General features: G+C 47.4%; 1 protein-coding gene across 1 annotated transcript in view; it reads left to right on the plus strand.

Moving 5' to 3' along the window:
* The first annotated feature begins 4,541 nt into the window (after window positions 1-4,541).
* Window positions 4,542-19,621, plus strand: part of PLXNA3 (plexin A3) — a 92,356-nt gene continuing 77,276 nt past the window's right edge. The window contains exon 1 of the mRNA XM_075834996.1: window positions 4,542-4,650. The gene's annotated coding sequence lies outside the window, so the exon portion shown is untranslated. The remainder of the gene's footprint in view (window positions 4,651-19,621) is intronic.

A 19,621-nucleotide genomic window follows, 5' to 3' on the forward strand; every position in this document is an offset into this window, starting at 1 on the left:
GTTTTTTTAGTTCATCCCACCTCCGCAAAAAAACTGAATAAAAAGTGATCAAAAAGTCATATTAACCCCAAAATGGTGCCGATAAAAACATCAGCTCGTCCCGCAAATTACAAGCCCTAAGGCCTCATGCACATGGCCGTGCCCGTAATCATTGCGATTGCGGGCACGGCCGGCCGTCGACGGCAGTGGGCCGCATTTTCGTGCCATGCTGCCATATAAAGTATGGGAGCACGGTTTGTAAAAAAAAGGAAAAGTAGGACATGCCCCATAATTCCTGGCACGGTTCTACGGCACGGATACCTTTCCGTAGCGGCCAATAGAACAGGGCGGGTCCGTAATTGCAGTTTTTTTTTTACAGTCGTGTGCATGGGGCCTCAGGCTGGGTTCACACGACCATGTTACGTCCGTAATGTACGGAACGTATTTCGGGCAGAAGTCCCGGACCGAACACACTGCAGGGAGCCGGGCTCCTAGCATCATAGTGATGTACGACGCTAGGAGTCCCTGCCTCGCTGCGGGACAACTGTCCCGTACTGTAATCATGATTACAGTACGGGACAGTAGTTCCACGCAGAGGCAGGGACTCTTAGCGTCGTACATCACTATGATGCTAGGAGCCCGGCCCCCTGCAGTGTGTTCGGTCTGTGTCTTCCGGCCGAAATACGTTCCGTACATTACGGACGTAACATGGTCGTGTGAACCCAGCCTAAGACAGCTCCGTCAAGAAAGAAGCAAAAAAGTTATGGGTCTCAGAATATGACAAAATAACTAAAACATTTGTTTTTGTGTTAAGCGCTTTTATTGTACAAAAGTAATAATACAGAAAAACAAAAAACTATAAACATTTTGTATCAACGCAATCCTATTGACCCACAGAATAAAGTTTGCGTAGGCGGGTGGGGGGGGGTGCAGATAACTGGCAGTGGGTCATTTCAAGCTAAAGTCGGCGGACTCCTCTCTGCTCATTAACACGCAGCGCGGGGACAGATGGTACAGCCACGCCTTTACACATGATTTAGGATCTGGGGTATGTGATTTTTTACACACTTTCCGACTATATAATTGGTTTGTGGGGTCTAATGTTGGTGACAGTTTCCCTTTAAACCTCTGAGGTCCAGTGGGCGGTCTCAATCTATTCCCTGTTTGTGTACATACAAAGATAGCTGTCAATCAGTGATTAGGACCACCCACTGGACTCCTAAAACCACAATGAGGTTTAAATGAATAAATTACAAGTTATACTGAATATTTTCCCACAAAACTTTATATAAAACTACTCAGCTCCTACTGCTCAAATGGGCTGCATTATCCACGCCGATAGGTTCACTTTAAGGGGTTAAATCCTTGTTTCCTTGTGAGATAAGTGGCGCCAGCAACTGGTAGCCACTTCTTGAAGTCTCATTTCAAACAACACACCTGCTTGCCCAAACCAGGCATACAAGTGTGGTGTGAACTAGCCTCATATGTTTGGCCAGCACTGGATTTCTGCAAGCAGATCTCATTTTAATAGGGCAGGTTGTAAGACAGGTGTCAGGGAAAGCGGAGGATCAGCCATGTTGGATTTCACCTGCCAATTATTTCACAGTTTTGTGAAGACCCTGAATATAAATGTTATTGTTATTTAGGGTTAAACCTTTCACTGCTACTGATCTGGCTGTGCGTCAGTCTTCACATCACGTTCGGTATATATGTTCAGCATATGTGCTGGGAAATGTTCCAGACATATACGTGTATCTATAGGGTAACGGACGTTACAGCATTGCGCATTGTAGTAAAGTTCTGTAGTGATGTCGGCCAAAAGGAAACAGTCGGACAACCAATCTGTCATCCAGTTGTCTCTCATGCCTGTGGCCAGGTTAAAGGGGAAGTTGGCTACTTCTTGCCGGCCGTAATGTTCCCTCAGTTCGACCACACATATACTCTATAGCGGCCACTGCAGGAGAAATGTAGTATTACAAGGAGCCTATTCAAATGAATGAGTGACCATGTAATACAAGGCTGGACATGTCCGCCCACAGAATGTGCCATAAATGTTTAATAGATGCGGGTCCCACCTCTGGGACCTATCTCCCAAATGGGGCTCCCCTGTCCCTACTGGTTAGGTGGTCGCTGGCCGCCGCATCCAGGCAGGGCATAGGTGAACAACAGGACGGGAATCCGGAAACAGCATAGCTTTCTGTACTGTGCTGTTTCCGTTAACTCCCATAGATTTGAATGGGAACTGTGTAATGCTTCATTCTCCCTGCAGGTGGCGTTGCTACCAGATTCCCCTACAGATTATATCTGATCTCTTTATCACTCTGCGATCAGTTTATTGTTGGGGGGGCCCTTCTAACAAAAAGGGATTGTCCAAAGCTGACAACCTCTTTACCACACCCATTAAGTCCCACTTTGGAGGTACAGTACCGATTTTGGCTGGCCTGTACGGACAATCACTTTTGCTATAATGTCAGGGCTGAATATCTATATCCAGAGCGGATGTCGACATTACTTTTAGACTACTGTTTTGCTCCAGTGGCAATATGATGGAAGTGGTAGACTGAGATGGTGCTGACATCTGTATTAAAAGGCATCACAGTGTATGGGGATGGAGAATGCGGGCACAGCTGGTGATGTCACCCACCATCGTCCGCCTGCCCACTTCATTTATCAACCTCTGAGATTTAGGCATCAACACGTCACACAGTGTGGGAACATGGAAGACGTTACTTAATGGGGTACTGCGGCTGACACATGGGAACTCTTTGGATGGCAGTTATGGGGCACTGGCATGGGGGTGTACCTATTTTTTTCTTTTTAAACAGTATGGCTATGTCGGCCATTAAAAGGAATAAAGAAAAATTATGCCAATAATGTGCCAACACTATAGAAATAAAGGTCATAATGCCAATATTATACAGCACCCTGCCCTCATAGCAGTGACCCCCTCATTAATATTATCCCCTAACCCACAAAACACCCACAATAGTGGCATCCTAGCACACACTGCCACCCACAATAGTGGCATCCTAGCACACACTGCCACCCACAATAGTGGCATCCCAGCACACACTGCCCACCCACAATAGTGGCATCCCAGCACACACTGCCCACCCACAATAGTTGCATCCCAGCACACACTGCCATCCACAATAGTGGCATCCCAGCACACCCACAATAGTGGCATCACAGCACACACTGCCCACCTACAATAGTGGCATCCCAGCACACACTGCCACAAACAATAGTGGCATCCCAGCACACGCTGCCTACCCACAATAGTGGCATCCCAGCACACACTGCCCACCTACAATAGTGGCATCCCAGCACACACTGCCACCCACAATAGTGGCATCCCAGCACACACTGCCCACCCACAATAGTGGCATCCCAGCACACACTGCCCACCCACAATAGTGGCATCCCAGCACACACTGCCCACCTACAATAGTGGCATCCCAGCACACACTGCCACCTACAATAGTGGCATCCTAGCACACCCTGCCACCCACGATAGTGGCATCCCAGCACACACTGCCCACCTACAATAGTGGCATCCCAGCACACACTGCCCACCCACAATAGTGGCATCCCAGCACACACTGCCCACCTACAATAGTGGCATCCCAGCACACACTGCCACCTACAATAGTGGCATCCTAGCACACCCTGCCACCCACGATAGTGGCATCCTAGCACACACTGCCGCCCACAATAGTGGCATCACAGCACACACTGCCACCCACAATAGTGGCATCCTAGCACACACTGCCCACCTACAATAGTGGCATCCCAGCACACACTGCCCACCTACAATAGTGGCATCCTAGCACACACTGCCCACCCACAATAGTGGCATCCTAGCACACCCTGCCACCCACAATAGTGGCATCACAGCACACACTGCCACCCACAATAGTGGCATCACAGCACACACTGCCACCCACAATAGTGGCATCCCAGCACACACTGCCACCCACAATAGTGGCATCCAAGCACACACTGCCCACCTACAATAGTGGCATCCCAGCACACACTGCCCACCTACAATAGTGGCATCCCAGCACACACTGCCATCCACAATAGTGGCATCCCAGCACACACTGCCCACCTACAATAGTGGCATCCCAGCACACACTGCCATCCACAATAGTGGCATCCCAGCACACACTGCCCACCTACAATAGTGGCATCCCAGCACACACTGCCCACCCACAATAGTGGCATCCCAGCACACACTGCCCACTAATACCACCAGACCCTCCTCACACCGAGCATATCAAAATAGAGATAACTGATGGACTCTACCACCCGATACAGTGGGGGCTGGAGCTTGTTGTGCGTTATTCTAGTGATATGGGTAACGTGTGATACGATCATTGAGAATTGATGTTATTTTATAATAAATTCATACAACCTCCGGGTTCATTACTATTGACAAATGCACGATTACAGCGCAGTCCTCGCAGTTTAGAAGTGAGCGTCGTCCCCTATTGTGGAGTGGTAGCGTCCATGTAGAAAAGGGTCTCTGGGGCTCGGAGCGGCTCAGTGTGAGCAGGCGGCGGTGCTGGTGGGAGCGGCTGTCTGTTTGTCTTTTCGGGGGTCTCTGCTGCTCTGTTATACCCCGGACCCCCCTCCCCCAAAATACAGAGATAGACCACACAATGCATGGTGAGTAGGAGCCAAGGCTGCGTCCGTGGCGTGAATATTCAGTATAGTGTTATTTGGGGGGTGCGTGCCGGGGGCCCCTGGAAGGGAGCGCCACTCCTAAGAGCACTATTTGTGGGGTAACCTGGAGTCAGGTGTCCTGGGTTGCGCAATGTGGCTGTTAAATTTTACATGGTTTTGGGGTGTGATCCCCTTATTTTGGGGGCCTCTTGTGTCTAATGCATTTTGCACATGCACTTTTTGGGGTGTTATTCTGTAACCCACCCGAATCCACCCAGGTGTGACCTCTCCTATCCAATCCTGCCACCTGACTGCACCCCACTCAGTGTCCCCCGCTGATGGCTTGTGTGTTTTGTATTATTTTATACTATTTCAGATGACAGGTTGTCAGAGGGCGGCGTACAGACTGCCACCTCCCATACAGCCTGCACTCTACACAGGTGTGACAAATGACAAGGGCGCAAATATTGTGAATGACATTAATGACTGGTTGATTTTTTATCATTTCATGAGCGTGAAATTTGGATTTGTCATTGAAGGTTGAGTTTTCTTTGCTAATGTGATGAAGATGTGATGACCGCCCATATTAAAATGATACCCATTGATTTGGACTTAAAAGCTTGCAATCTAGTTCAGCTGAAGCCTTCATGTCTTGGGAGGAGGTAGGGGTTATAGATTGAATTCTTATCTACCCGTATACAATTGTGCAAGGTCGACACTTTAATAAATGTGTGACTAGTGATTTTATCTGTGCCATGGAAACCGTAGGAGCTTGCAATCTGTTACCGGACAGAGGAACGTGTTATTCTTCGTATGGGGGGCTTATATATTGGCCCTTCCCCCTGCATTGTAAAATGCTCCGTAAGGCCAATGGCTATTCCAGCTCGAGGATGGAAGTTTAATCGTGAGATGCCACATTTGATGTGTGCACTGAGTCGAGCGTCCTCGAGGATGCAGCAGATTGGGGCTCTTGTCACAATGGAGGGAACAGATGTGGTTTTCATGCCGAGAACGCATCGCGGCTGGATGTAAATCGTAAAGATATTAGGACTTGTCAGGGAGGACGCACCACTACGTCGTTCCTCTCGGCCCAAGAGCTTGCACTTCATTTAAGATGTATTTGTAGGCAGATATTCGCCAGCTGATGATTGACCACTAGGGTGTCACTTTATAGGATCCTGTTCTCAGGTGAGTCGGGGGGGGGCACAGGTTTTTGTTACGCACGCCAACGGTAAAGAATGACAAGAGTCGCTTCTGTTTTCCTGTTATGCAACGCCCTAAAAATCCGTTCAGCAGCTACTTTGGTTGCGTTGCGCTGCGCAATGTGTGCGACGGTCACGTGACATCACAATCGCAATATTGACATCTAAGGCCTCATGCGCACGACCGTAGTGTTTTTTTACTGTCCGCAAATACGGATCCGTAGTCATTCGCATGTCTGTCACACTCTCCGCAAATACGGTTCGTAGTGCATCCGTGTTTACGGATCCGCAAAAAAGGGCAGGCTGCAAATGATGTCACCAATATGTCCCAACCCCTCGTTGAAAAGGTACCACGATCGCTCAGGCGTCATTTTCTTGGGGAATTCCCTACTGACTACTATGGGCGCACATTCGTAGCCGTCCACTATTTTGCACGCGCCCATAGACTTCTATGGGCAAGTCTGTGCCTCGTTTCTACGGCCCGGACACACATCCATAAATATACAGAAGGGTGTCCGTGGCCAATAGAAATGAATAGGTCCGCAGATTAGCTGTAATTACGGAAGAAAACTACGGTCGTGTGCATGGGGCCCAACCCAGGTATTTTATTGTTGCAACAAAGTAACAACATTCACTGTTATAACAATGAAGATACTTACAAAAAAAAAGATCCTAAAAAAGCTACGTCATTGCAATTATGTGCTGCCCCCTTATTTTCCGTGGTGGCACCTTGTCACAATGACAGGTGTCAGAGATGCAGCTAGTTACGTGCCCAGTCCTTGTAGCTTGTCCCAGAGGGACTATACAAAATATTGCTGCGACAAAGCCTAGTGTGCGTCCTGAGGCGTAGCTATGGGGGTGCTTGAGGGGGCCGCATAAGAGGACAACAGGGTGGTGGTGGTGGGTATGAAAGCTGAGGATGTTACAGGGATGTACGTGGCATAGAGCGCAACAGACTGGCACAGGTGATCTCAGGACAGCAAACTGGTAACCAAAAATATACCATGGCATCTTATGGGCGTATTTTATAATCTTTAGACCTCCGTCGCGCACGCTGTATTTAAACGCTTGTAAAAAAAACGGCATGCATTTCAAGCAACTTTTAATTGTGTTTTGTGCGAGTGTTTTTGGTGGCGTTTTTTATTCAATAACGTTTCGAACGTGCAGGTTTTTTTTCTGGCGTCCAATAGAGAAACCTATGAGAAGCGCCAGACCCAGAGCACGCTGTGTTTTGAAAAAAAGAACGCCACTGACCCCCAAAAAATGGCCCAAACCAAAACACTTAGTAGCGTTTTATATAATTTACTATAGACTTTAAAGTATCGTCCGGTCCTGGTGTTTCTGGCTAAATAAGAACGATGTGAAAACGCGGTGTGTGAATCCAGCCCTAAGAAGATTCCGGAGTCTTTGTGTCAACCCCCCATAATCCGGGCAGAGATGGTACACGAATCCTCATATTTCTCACTAGTGGCTTTTTCTTAAAGGGCCCCTACGTAGAACGATATCTGCGCTGGGTTGACAATCGGTGCTCTGTAATACGGCTCCCACATTTTTCTTCACCCAGCTTTTCCACACTCCTGAACTGTCATTCTTGGAAAGCTGGGTGCTTAGCAGTGGAAGCTGCAATGGCCACTATTTTGGCTGTAACCCAGGTTCTCCATGATACAGAACAGAAGAGGACGACTCAAGGACTTCTGTTTAATGGGGATATTTTTTATTTTAGGGAGAAATGTCCTCTAAGGCCCCATGCACACGACCGTATATTTTATCCGTAATTACGGACCCATTAATCTCTATGGCCGACGGACACCTCCCCGTATATTTACGGGAAGGTGTTCGGGCCGTAGAAAGTTTTCGTATCAAATAGGACATGTCCTATTTTTGTGTTTTACGGACCGTGCTCCCATACTTTATACGGGGCTCTAATCACGGACCGTGATTATGGGCACGGTCGTGTGCATGGGGCCTAAGACCTCGTTCACACCTGCGCTGGTGTTTCCATTGTCCTGCTCGGTCACCGGAGCAGAACAGTGAAAATACTGCAAGCTTTGGTTCCGTCCGTTGTATGACAGGCACCATCTGCTCCTCACGAAACCCATTGACTTTAATGGGTTCTATTGGGTTTCCGTCAGGATGTCCGGCATTTTTGCGGAAACAATAGCTCGGCATGTCTCGCTATTGTTCTTGGTATTTTCGGCCGGATCTGTAATGGAGCCTCCGACGCAGATGTGAACGAGGCCTAACAAGAGCACCTTTCAGATCCATTTGCTTAGTTGTAAAATATTTGTGTGGAGTGTAATGGGTACTGGGACTACGTTTTGTAGTCCCTTGGCGTTGGCGGTCATTTCATTGGTTGGACCAGTATTCATGGCGGTATAGTGAGTTGGGTAGCACCAGGTCCCTCGTAAACATTCGATGACGCCATGAAATTAGAGTGCTGACATGACAGGTCCACATTTAAAGGAACATGCACCCCATTTGTCAGTTGATGTTTCTCATTATTCCTCCTTAGTAGACGGAGAGAAATGAATAGGGGTAAATATTGTAAATCATTAGTCTCTTTGGCCCTGAAGCCAGATAAGGTTTATTATGTGCAGAGATGATTCATTCTTTACACATTAACATTTATTGATGCGAGCCTCGCAGAAGGCCAGCCGGCATAGTCACCTCCTGCGATCAGTAATGGAAGCTCCCCCTACAGGCGGAGATTGTAACTGCGGAATAATTTCTGCTTGAAGTGATGCGTGATCCTTCGCTGTACTTACTCATCACAAGTCTGACTGTGCCATAAATATTTCAGACTCGGGATGACGGCCATAAACAAAAGCAATATGTTATTATGTAACAGGCGTATATAGAATGTATTTATATTTACTGGTGCCCTAATTTAAAGGCGTTGGGTGTATTTCTTGCCAAAATAGTGAAAAGATCCTAGACCAAACATATGCTCCTGTAAATGAGCCCTTATTATATATCTTCTACTGCAGAGTCATAGGGACAGACCCCTTTAAATTACTCCATGTGTAAGAATAAAGCGACATTAGCAGGTCCAATAGCGCCCACCAAATGGCCCCCGACATGCCGATTGGAGGCAGAATTGAAGCAAATATCACAAGGTGGCGGGTCACAACCTTTATGGAAGTTGTAATAGCGGACATATTGGTTGTCACCCGAATTTCCCATATAGACCCCCGCTCACCTCTACCACCGCCGATGGCGAACCCCCCCAAGGAAACATTCGACTTCTTGCCTATTGTCTTGTAACTAAACATGACAAGATTTATTCGTAGCCGTCTCATTAGTGACTTCATTATAGGAAATTTGAGCACCTGGAAAGGAGACGTCCCCAGATCCCCTCTCTAGCGAGATCCCCCCTGAGACGTCGGCATCTCAGAAGACATTCAGATACTTTTCAATTGTTATTTTCAGTGTTGGATATTTTTAGCAGTTTGATGTCAGCTCCTGGGACTAGGGCAATTATTCCTTACTGTATCCTCCACCTGCATGGGGATCTGGTGACATCTGCGCTTTATACTGGTTTTCCTATCACTATATATGCCATGATGGGTGGCGTCTGACCCCTTCCAATCCCAAGAATGAGGGGTACCACGTTCCCCTTCCTGGCTGAGAAGTGGCTCTGCATGTGTGGAGAATGCTGTACAGTGAAGGAACTTGATATTGGGGTGGAATTCCCTGATGTATGAATGAAAGCAGAGCCTCCTCACGTATCCAGAAGGCGTTGCTTTTAACATGATTTTTTGGTTGAGGATTCGGGTTTAATAACGTCTGGTATCTAATAAGTGATTTCTGTGATCTCAGCGTCTTTCCTGGCTCCAGATCTAGAGCACAAGCGAGCGGACGGAAGCGCCAGTAGCCGTTATCCAAGTAAATATTGTGTATGTTTGTTTGGACGTAACTGAATCATGAGGTTTGTAGGGATCACCGAGAGGCTAGCGGGACTCCGATTCCATGGGGGGATTGGGGTTACTCTGCTCCTGTTTCGTGGACGGTGGGAGAATATATCGGGATGTTTTCTCTGCACAGGGTTCCTGCGCCGTCTGCTGCGTCCATCTGTGCTGCCCCTCTCAGACATGCCCTGGTAAACATTTGCCAAATTCCCTTTGTTCTCAAGTGTCCACATTGTCCGGTTGAACTCGTTCTGACACATTGCAATGAGCTGTCCAGCACTTTTCTGGGGGGGCGGGGGGTGGTCAAAAATAAAGAGAAACAACACCGGGAAATATAAATCGCCGGGTCGTCCTCTTCTGTCAAGCTGTCAAAATTCTGTTCAGCCGCCGTTTCTGGGAAAGCTGGGTGACGACCAATATGACTGCTATTACGGGATTGTCACCCAGCTTTCCAAGACCCCTAAAAGGAAAAATGATGCAGGAATACTCCTTCCGATCCTAAATAAAATAGACAGATTTGCAGTTCTGGAGTCTGGGAAAGCTGGGTGACAAGCCCTGTAATGTAATTGTAATGGCAGATATAGGCTGTATGTTTTTTTTTGATAGGCAAAGACGACTCAGGGACTTATTTAGGGGGGATTTTTTTTTTCTATGGGGGGGGGTTTGCTGCTTTGCTCTTGATGCGGTCAACTTTCTTCTCATGTTTTTGTAGATTTACCCGTTTTTGCCGACGTCCTGTATCTATCCCAGCCCGCTCCCCATGATTCCCCCAACACTTATGGTGAGACAACATCCACCCTGTGCAGTGAACTCAGCCCCGGCCTGGCGTGCCAGACCCGCCGTCTGCAAAATATTAGCCGAGAAGGGGTTACAGCGCTTCCTCATCTCTCGCCAGAACTCGGCTCCGATATTTATGTTAAACGTTTTACCAGGAAACATCCTGAGAGATAAATATATCATGTCCAGGTATCTTCTGGAATGTGTAACTATGACGGGGGGGGGGGGGGGATCAGCAGCTGCCTCTTAACCCCTTCCTGGCTCGCCGACCAGTCCGCCCGGCCATTTGTTTTTCCTCTTGGTATCTGCTTTCCAGACAATGCGCCCTCCCATCTCCTCATTCTTTTTACTGGAGTCAAGTTGATTGTGAAGATTGGAAGTTAGGGAGTGGTGGGTGGGCACAGTGCTGTAAAATGAGGGGCCCGGGGTAGACCACTCCGGGAGCCCGGCGATCAGGAGACAACCCATATGTGGCCTAGGTGCATTGGCCTCCATGGATGTGTCTGCTGCTGACAGAGAGGGTGACTGCCTGGACCGTCCTCGGCTGTGAGGGTACCTGCGGAGTGACAACCAGGATCTATGCGGCGCTTCACATCTATTGTTCACGGTCGTGAGGCTCTTGACAGCGAGGCAGGAAATTGCAGCTGATCTCATACTTATCCGCGGTTTCTCCACAACTTCCCTTCACCCCATCACTTTCATGTCATAGGAATGAGGGAAAGTGTATATGTTTCCAGTTCTTTCATTTTTTATACTTTTTTTTTTTTTTTTTTTGTTCAAATACTTTTTTTTTTTTTCTTAAATACTTTTAAATACTTTTTTTTTTTTCCATTAAAAACCCCCAAAACTTTGATTTTCCCCGGAGTGGTTAGTAGTAGGGAGGCCCCTTCCTTTATCCAGCTGCTCCGCTATCTCTGCCGTCATGTGATCCGCTCCGCTATCTCTGAATAACGAGGCCAATCAGAGCTTGAAAAAGCAGTGACCACCCCTGTGGGAGCAGCGATGTCTGCCGTATCAGTTGTCATCCAGCTTTATTCACACAGTGCATTTTTTTTTAGTGTGGTTTTTGAAGCGACAACATCAGGAGTGGATCACATAGGTAGTATATAGGAAAGATTTTGCTTCCTCTTTAATCCACTCCTGGCTGTGGCTATATGTGTGAATATACCCTAATAATACAGCAATACGAAATATAGTGTATCTCTAGTCTGGATAAGGTGTAGGAGCTGTCTGTCATATTGGTTGCCACCCAGCTTTCCCAGGAACAGATAGGACTATACATTTGCTGCTTGTATCAGTAACCGAAGAAGTCACTTCTGTAATAACTGGCGATTTTTTTTTCACCGAAACTTGTCTTGAATTGTATTCCTGCAGAACTGAGGGCCGGAGACTGGTAGGAAGGAGACAGCATGTAATTATATATTTAACACTACGTGACCCGCTGTATTAACGATCATGGCTGACCTTTGTAATTGCTGAGTATTGATGGTTCAGCGAGGAAAATGTGAATATTCATGGTACGGAAGTCATTCATAAAATGCGCCTCTTAAACGGAATGTGACGGCGCCGAAGATTAAGGAACAACAGGGTTTTGTAGAAGTTTTCCTGTGTCAGTGTGGTCATAGTCTGTGTATGGAGGGGTCATGGTATAAGTACATCAGTATGTGCCACGTCTATCAATGCACCGTGCCAGTATTATCCAAGGTACCGACAGCTTGGAACGACCTTGTAAGGCCCCATGCACACGGCCGTGCCCGTAATCACGGCCTGCGATTGCGGGCACAACCGGCTGCTGATGGCCACCCGCATATTTGGGCCGTGCTCCCATACAAAGTATGGGAGCACGGCCTGTAAAGCACGAAAAAACGGACATGTTCCATAATTCCCGTCACAGATCTACGGCACGCACACCCATCCGTAGTGATATGGAAAGGTGTCCGCAGTAATTACGGGCGATTTTTACGGTCGTGTGCATGGGGCCTAAATGTGTAGAGTACAATAAATCGGGGCAGGGGGTCCAACTGATGGGACCCCAACCAATTCTGAGAACGTGGGGGGGCCTGGTGGCGAGTTTGCCACTATAGTCAGATCTAAAGTTGCTGAAAAGAGTGTCTCTTAGGGCTTGTCCACACATAACGGAATTGCTGCAGAAAATTCTGTTGAAAGTCAAAAGCTTTCTGTTGCGGCAAAAAACGCACAATTTCCTGCGGTTTTTACGGCATAAAATGGTGCGGATATTGCTGCGTTTTTCCCAATGTTGGGAGATGGTGACATCTCCTCTGAAAAACGCAGCAATTCTGGACAATTTCCGCAGCAAGAATTGACGTTCTGCGGTCCAAAAAATACGCACCGCAGGTCAATTTCGGCTCGGAAATCTTACGCAGCATGTGGAAGAGATTTGTTAAACCTCATCCAGTATGCTGCTACTGTATTCTGCTGCGTTTTTTACTTACGAAATTCCAGCCAGAAAAAAGGCAGCAATTCCGGAGCGTGTGGACGAGCCCTTACTCTGGCATTACTATGTATTATTGGGTCACCCATTGATTTAGATATTTAAAGGTGCAGTCACATGTGGCGTAATTGTCCGCTGCGGAAATTTATACCATACATTCCTACGGGTGGAAACGAAATGTGCAACACATACATTGTTCAAATTTCTGTGCAGAATTTTTTCACTGTGGAAATACTTTCCGCAGTGTTTAATTTGTGTTGCGGATTTGGATTTTCATCATAGACTTCAATGTGATGTGAAATTTCGCACTGATCTACGCGACACAGATACGCAGCAAATTTGCCCAAAAATACACAACAGTAGTTCCGCTACGGAATTACTATTGCGTATTTTGTGGCGTATTTTTGTGTGATGCCACCCTAATACAACATTGGCGAAGCAGATCAGCACTGGCAGTTCACCCTAGTGATAACAGCTGGAACCTCCCCAGCAATAAGTTGTCCTAATAAGATAAACCTTTTAAGTGGCATGCTGGGAGTTGTAGTTTTGCAACAACTAGAAAGCCACAGGTTGGAGACCACTGCTTTACATGGTTCAATGGAAATTTTACCATATATGGTGTGCTGTCTAGCGCTCCAGCAGCCTGCTTTACTACATGTTGCAAATACTTTCATTGTCTCTGCTGCTCTGGCAGTGCTGCTGGCACAGAGTCAATGTGGGAGATGGTACATGTGCCCTTGATATGTGGGGTTGGTGAGCTTGTATGGCCGACTTTATGGAAGTCTGTATGGTGACCCCTCCCGGCCTTGTCGCATAGTAAATAGACCTAAATTCCTTTAGTTAAAAATGTGATCCTGATGTGCAGGGTAATAGGGGAGGTAGTGGAAATAAGTTGTCAACAACCCTAGCGGTCTCCTGTCTACGGGCATTTTTAGAATAACTGCTCGAATATTTCGGCCGTATCGACGCTGGAGTCGGGGCTAGGACCCAGGAGCTCAGATTCTGGATTTGCTCGCTTTCTTCTACAATTACTTTGTGAAATATAAAATTAAACTAATATATTATGGCTTGTGAAAAGTACCTGGATCAGGATTTCTGGGAGCCGAGAGTTTGTCTTGGCTCTGGAGCTGGAGATCGGTCTAATGATGCCAGACCAGGGTTGGAGCTGGCAAACCGGGAACGCTGCCAACATGAGTGCAAATTCCCTGTTGACTTCCATTTAACTGTTACCCCTTGCCGTTACTTCTCTACTTCAGCGTGGCGCTGAGAATAGCAGAACCACCTTCCATGCCAGATGCAATTATAAGGTGAATGGGGGGGGGGGGCAGGGTCCAAGGTGAGAGGTCCCAACTGTACTGCTACTTGGGAGGGCGGCTTATGGAGAAAAGTCCCTTTTACTGCAGCTCTCCTTTTGCGGGAATGATGCTGTAACTGCGTTGTAGTCGGTTCATCCAGTTTGTAATGGGAGACTGCAGACCCTATATACAGCGTTGTATTGGGGTGCCACCATATAGGTCAAAAATGGCGGGCTACCTGCATGGCGGAGGCTTGTTGACGCTAAAATCTTGCCAAAGGGGCACTAAACCTAAACTTCTCCATCTATTGTTCGCTGTCATCATCCATTTATAGGCTGTGGAGGGAAGCATAACCCCACAAAGGTATTTCAATACCTCTGCTATCAGCTCCTCTCATGGCACCAAGGTTATTCATTGCAGGAGACCCATTCGGAAGCACAAAAACAAACATGGCTCCAGGCGGGATGAAAGACTTGTTTACCAGAGATCCTTTCTCTTTATAACTTGCAGTCACTTAGACAAAGCCTTATTCGCTGCTTTGAAGGCACAAGTGTGTGTTTTACGAGCGACTGCCGGGTCCGTTCTGACCCCACAGGCCGAGCGCTGCAGACAGGACCTCAGGGTCCTTTTTTTGCACCTCACGTGTTGGGACAAAGTCTGTTGGTCAGACATCACTTTTATTGACAAGTCCTGAAAGAGGCTTTCAGAGGGAGCCAGATATAGCGGCATGGCTGAGCCAGGGAGGGGGCGACAGGGACCGCGGTAATGGCTGAATAACAACTGGACGTCATTAACCGCGACATGTGGTCACACATACAAATGAAGAGACACTTAAGGCCAAGTTTAGGTACAAGAATCTCCTCACGCCGTACTAAAAGTCATTGACCTCGGGGGGCCTTTTTTTTTTTTTTTTTTTTTTCTTTTTTTGCATTCGTGCTCCACACAACGATCTCCAATCTGTTGTGGAACTATAACTCCCACAATGTCTGACTAAGCATACTTGGAGTTGTAGTTTTGCAACACGTTGGAGACCACTAGTCCACAGTCTACTACATGGGCCATCGACTAGACATATACCATTAGTCATTCTACTACATGGTCAATAACCTTCGGCACTCCGGCTGTTAAAAAACTACATTTCCCAGCATGCCCTGACAGCCTTTGCTATAATAATAAAGCCTTTGGCTGCCAATGCATGCTGGGAATTGTAGTTAAAGAACTTGGAGTGCCGAAGCTTGCTGACCCCTGTCCTAGGAGCCCTGGTCTTTGGTCTTTCTAAGCTGGGAAACGTTGTTGGCCTGGATCAGTGGTCTCCAACCTATGGCTTCCAAGCTGCTGCATTATTACAACTCCCAGCAGGCTGTCTGGACATGTTGGGAGATGTAATTTAGTAACAGCTGCACAGCCGTCCAGGTGATGGGCCACATTGGGGAGTCACCATGCTCAAATTTCTAGACAATTAACAGCGGGGTTGGGCTTTAGGTCATATAGAATAATAATAAATATATATATATAATGACGATCCAAAAAATCATGCCTGATTTTTTGGGATCGACCGATTTTGGGTCTTATGGTCGTGACCCAGGCGGGCTTGCACCCACATATTATTGGGGCTGTGCGGCTGACATTTTTTGGACACTATATATATACATGTGAGATGTGTCTTGGTTTATTCCAAAAGCGGGAAGGCGTGCGCTGAATATTTCGGTAACTGGTGGATTTTCTTTTGAAATGCGTTGCATGTGGAATTCCAGAATTTGGAGATGTGACCGTGATAAAATACCGGAATAGCAGATATTATTATAGGGGTAATGTATGGAGCCTGTACGGAAATAGCAGAAATGATCTATAATGGGATAATAGGACTGTGCAGGAATTCTGTACAAAGGGGGGGGGGGGCGGCACCGAAGGGATTAGTTTTGTAAATGTACATGAATGTTCAGCATTAAGAGAGTTCAATGTGCGTCCAAGGCTTGTATACAGGGACATCCGATAATGGGCTGCAGGGCGGACGGACAAGCTGAGGTGGTCTTTTAATGCACTGTATACAAAGGTTGCATGGGGTGGGGGGTCTGTGCTGTAATAGAAGCTTGGCTGTGGGGGGGGGGGGGGTTTGGGCACATAGAGACGTGCAGTTGGAATAGGAGGTATTGTATGCCGGGGTCTCCTCGTACAGTGCAAAAAGCTATGTGGATAGCCCCCCCATCCTCCCATATTCACTGCCAATTAGAGAGAGAAACCGTACAGCTGAGGATTGAGGCGGGGTTGTCATGGCGACGGGAGAGAGCGCAGAATCAGGGTGATGACATCACTGTGCTATTATGGGATGGAGGCAGCGATTTCATCAGTATAGAGAGGCCTGCTCTCCTACAGTCCATATAATGCACACAGACGTGCGCCTGGCAGAATGATGCACATATACGTATCAGGGATGTCAGACGACTACAACACCCAACGGGCAGGGGAGGGACAAATTCACATATACTACTATTGCATGTGGCACTAAAAGACATGCGTGGCCTATTGCTGCCAGTATAGAAGTCATATTTAACGTGATTCAGGTGGAGGCAGCCAGATGTATGTATGGGGGTGTATATAGCTTGTCCTGTACTAAGGGGGGCATCGGTCAGAAGTGAAGTGCTGGATGATGGATCAGTAGTTAGATATTACCGGACGGCTGCCGCCAGGTCGCCGAGGATTATTCCCGGGTAATAACGTCACTGCCGTCGGTTTGAGAAACCTGTGACTGATTTAGTCTCAGCCCTGAGGATCGATAGGAGGAGCTGGGAATAAATGTTTTATTATAGAGCATGTCACCCGGGGATATGAGAAGAGCATCTTCTATCACCCAGCCTCCGCTCCGACATGATGTAGTGCCGGAGCCCTCTGCCATTTCCAGCACATCATTCTGCTATTCCAATATTTAAAGGGCCACCATACGTAAAGTTGGCACCTCATGAGGATATATAAACACACGGCAGAAATTTTGCTGCGACTGCTGCTGAAACAACCGTTAACGTGTAAGGGATGGATTTTCTGTGGCAGAAATTTCTGCAACAAATCTGCCGCGTGTGTAAAATCCTTTTTTTCAACCAACTGGTAACCTCGGCCTCACAGGAAGCCGTGCCCCCGACTCCGTAGAACTGGCGTTAATGTAGGCGCCGTTTTTGCTCGTTCATCTGATTTTTTTTTTTTGGGGGCGTGAATGACCTACAAAGACAGCATCCATTTAATAATTCAGTTTCTTTTCATTCGTGCCTCACTGATGCCGCTGCGGTGCGTCCATAGGCCGCAGTCAAGTGTGTATTGGTTCTGACAGCAACATGGCCACCGTGTGTGTGTGTGTGTGTGTGTGTGTGTGTGTGTGTGCGTGCGCAGGTGAGGGGTGGTCACCAAATATATTGCTGTTAATCACCGTGGTCCCTGATGAAACCCGCCGCCCGGCTCTGTACCAGTTCCAGCTCTGTGCGGAACTTTTCGCTGCAGATTTGACATTTTTTGGTATTCTAGTAAGACAGGATAGTGTAATGTTACTCTGATTAACCCATTACGCTCCTATGGGGATTGTATCAGCTGACGGCCTGTGGAGTGAGGGACCTTCCAGAATGAGGGGGGAAGGAAAAATGTAGAATGAGTTTAAGTTGAATATTCGGTCGACTTGTGGACAGATGAAGAGGAAACCACCTGACACCCTGTGGTTATAACGCCCAGTTATCATGCTCCACCTCATGATCGCTGCCGCTGCTGATCTATTTAAAGCCAAACTCCACTCCGTGACTGCGGGTAGCCTCCTCAATATTACACTACATGTCACACTCACAGTGGTCCAAGAAGCCGAGATATGGGGAGCTGTTTGGTGGGGTCCTTATTTGTTTTTTTTAGGGACGGAGGATCCCTGGTGACCACAATGTTCCCTTCTTGTTCTAGGCAGAAATGTGGACCGCTAAAGCAGCTTTAGGCCCCCTGGACATGTGACGGAAAGGCTGCGGATTTTCTTTGCGGATATTCCACACAGGAAATCTGCAGCGGATTACCTGTCCCAGCCGTGTGGATGAGATTTGAAAAAAAATCTGTCTGTGAATCCACACCAAAATCTGCATGTAACGCATGCAGATTTTGCTGTGGATTTGCTGTGGAAAATCTGCAACAAATCTGCTACATGTTTGGTTACTCTTAGGCCTTATTCACACAAACGTGTAATACGTCCGTGTGATGGCCGTTAAAACAATGGCCGTCACACGGACCTATGCAATTCAATGGGGCCATTCAGACATTGTGTTTTTCACGCAGCGTGTTTCCGTTGCGTGAAACTCGCTGCATGTCCTATGTTTGTGTGTTTTTCACGCATCACGCACCCATTGTAGTCAATGGGTGCGTGAAAATCACTGACCGCACATTGACGCACATCCGTGTGCGGTCTGTGATTCACGCATAAGTTCATAGAAATGAAGAGGGAAAAGAAATGTGCACATAAAGACCTCAACAACTGATGCCACACGGAACTGCAACGCAAGAGAAACGTGTCAGGTTTTTGCGGACACGTTCGTGTCAATAAGGCCTTAGGGTATCTTCACACAAAGGAAGATTCTGCCGCAAAATTCTGCCTCCCATTTATTTCAATGGAAGTCAGACGCAATTTTTCCACGCTATGTGGTTATTTCAGCTAGCAGGAAAAAGAAGCGTCCTACTTGATCTTCCGGCTTGATTGATTGATGTCAATGGGAGAAAGAAATAGTTCCGCAGCTGATTTTGCATTGGGACCCGCCACACAAGATCCGCTATTGGACGGAAATGCTGCAGATTTCCTGCAGCGTATACACCGCTTTTCACAGCAAAATTATCTGTTTAGAGAGTGGGATGTTGGGGGTCTCTGCATTTTTAGGTCTTGAAGAGACTTGATTTAGGGGCACATACTTGTGTGAAAGCATGGCGGTATGATAATTCAGCCCCCCCATACACTGGCTCCATAGAGTCTCCACTTTCTCCTTCATAATGCTTTCCTCACATGTAAATACCTCATAAACTGCCCCCATAACGTTCGTGTCTCCTCTGGTACGGTGATCTCCGTGTTATGAGCGAGCGGCACCTGGCGTGTGGATTCTCTATGGTGGAATGTAATGCCGTGTCAGTCTCTCCTCCACATTCCTGCCCTTCAAATATCTCACAATCCATCTGGTTGCACAGACACAATGGCCTGGCCACTCCTGCACCCGCCAATGGTTAGTTTAAAGGGGAGATCCACACCAAATGATCCCTAACCCCCTTTGGCGCTACTCCGAGATTTCTACTACTCCACGTCTGACACAATATTCTTTGTATGAGCAGTTCCAAAGGGGTCTG

Source organism: Rhinoderma darwinii, chromosome 8 (genome assembly GCF_050947455.1).
Source record: "Rhinoderma darwinii isolate aRhiDar2 chromosome 8, aRhiDar2.hap1, whole genome shotgun sequence".
Lineage (NCBI taxonomy): Eukaryota > Metazoa > Chordata > Amphibia > Anura > Rhinodermatidae > Rhinoderma > Rhinoderma darwinii.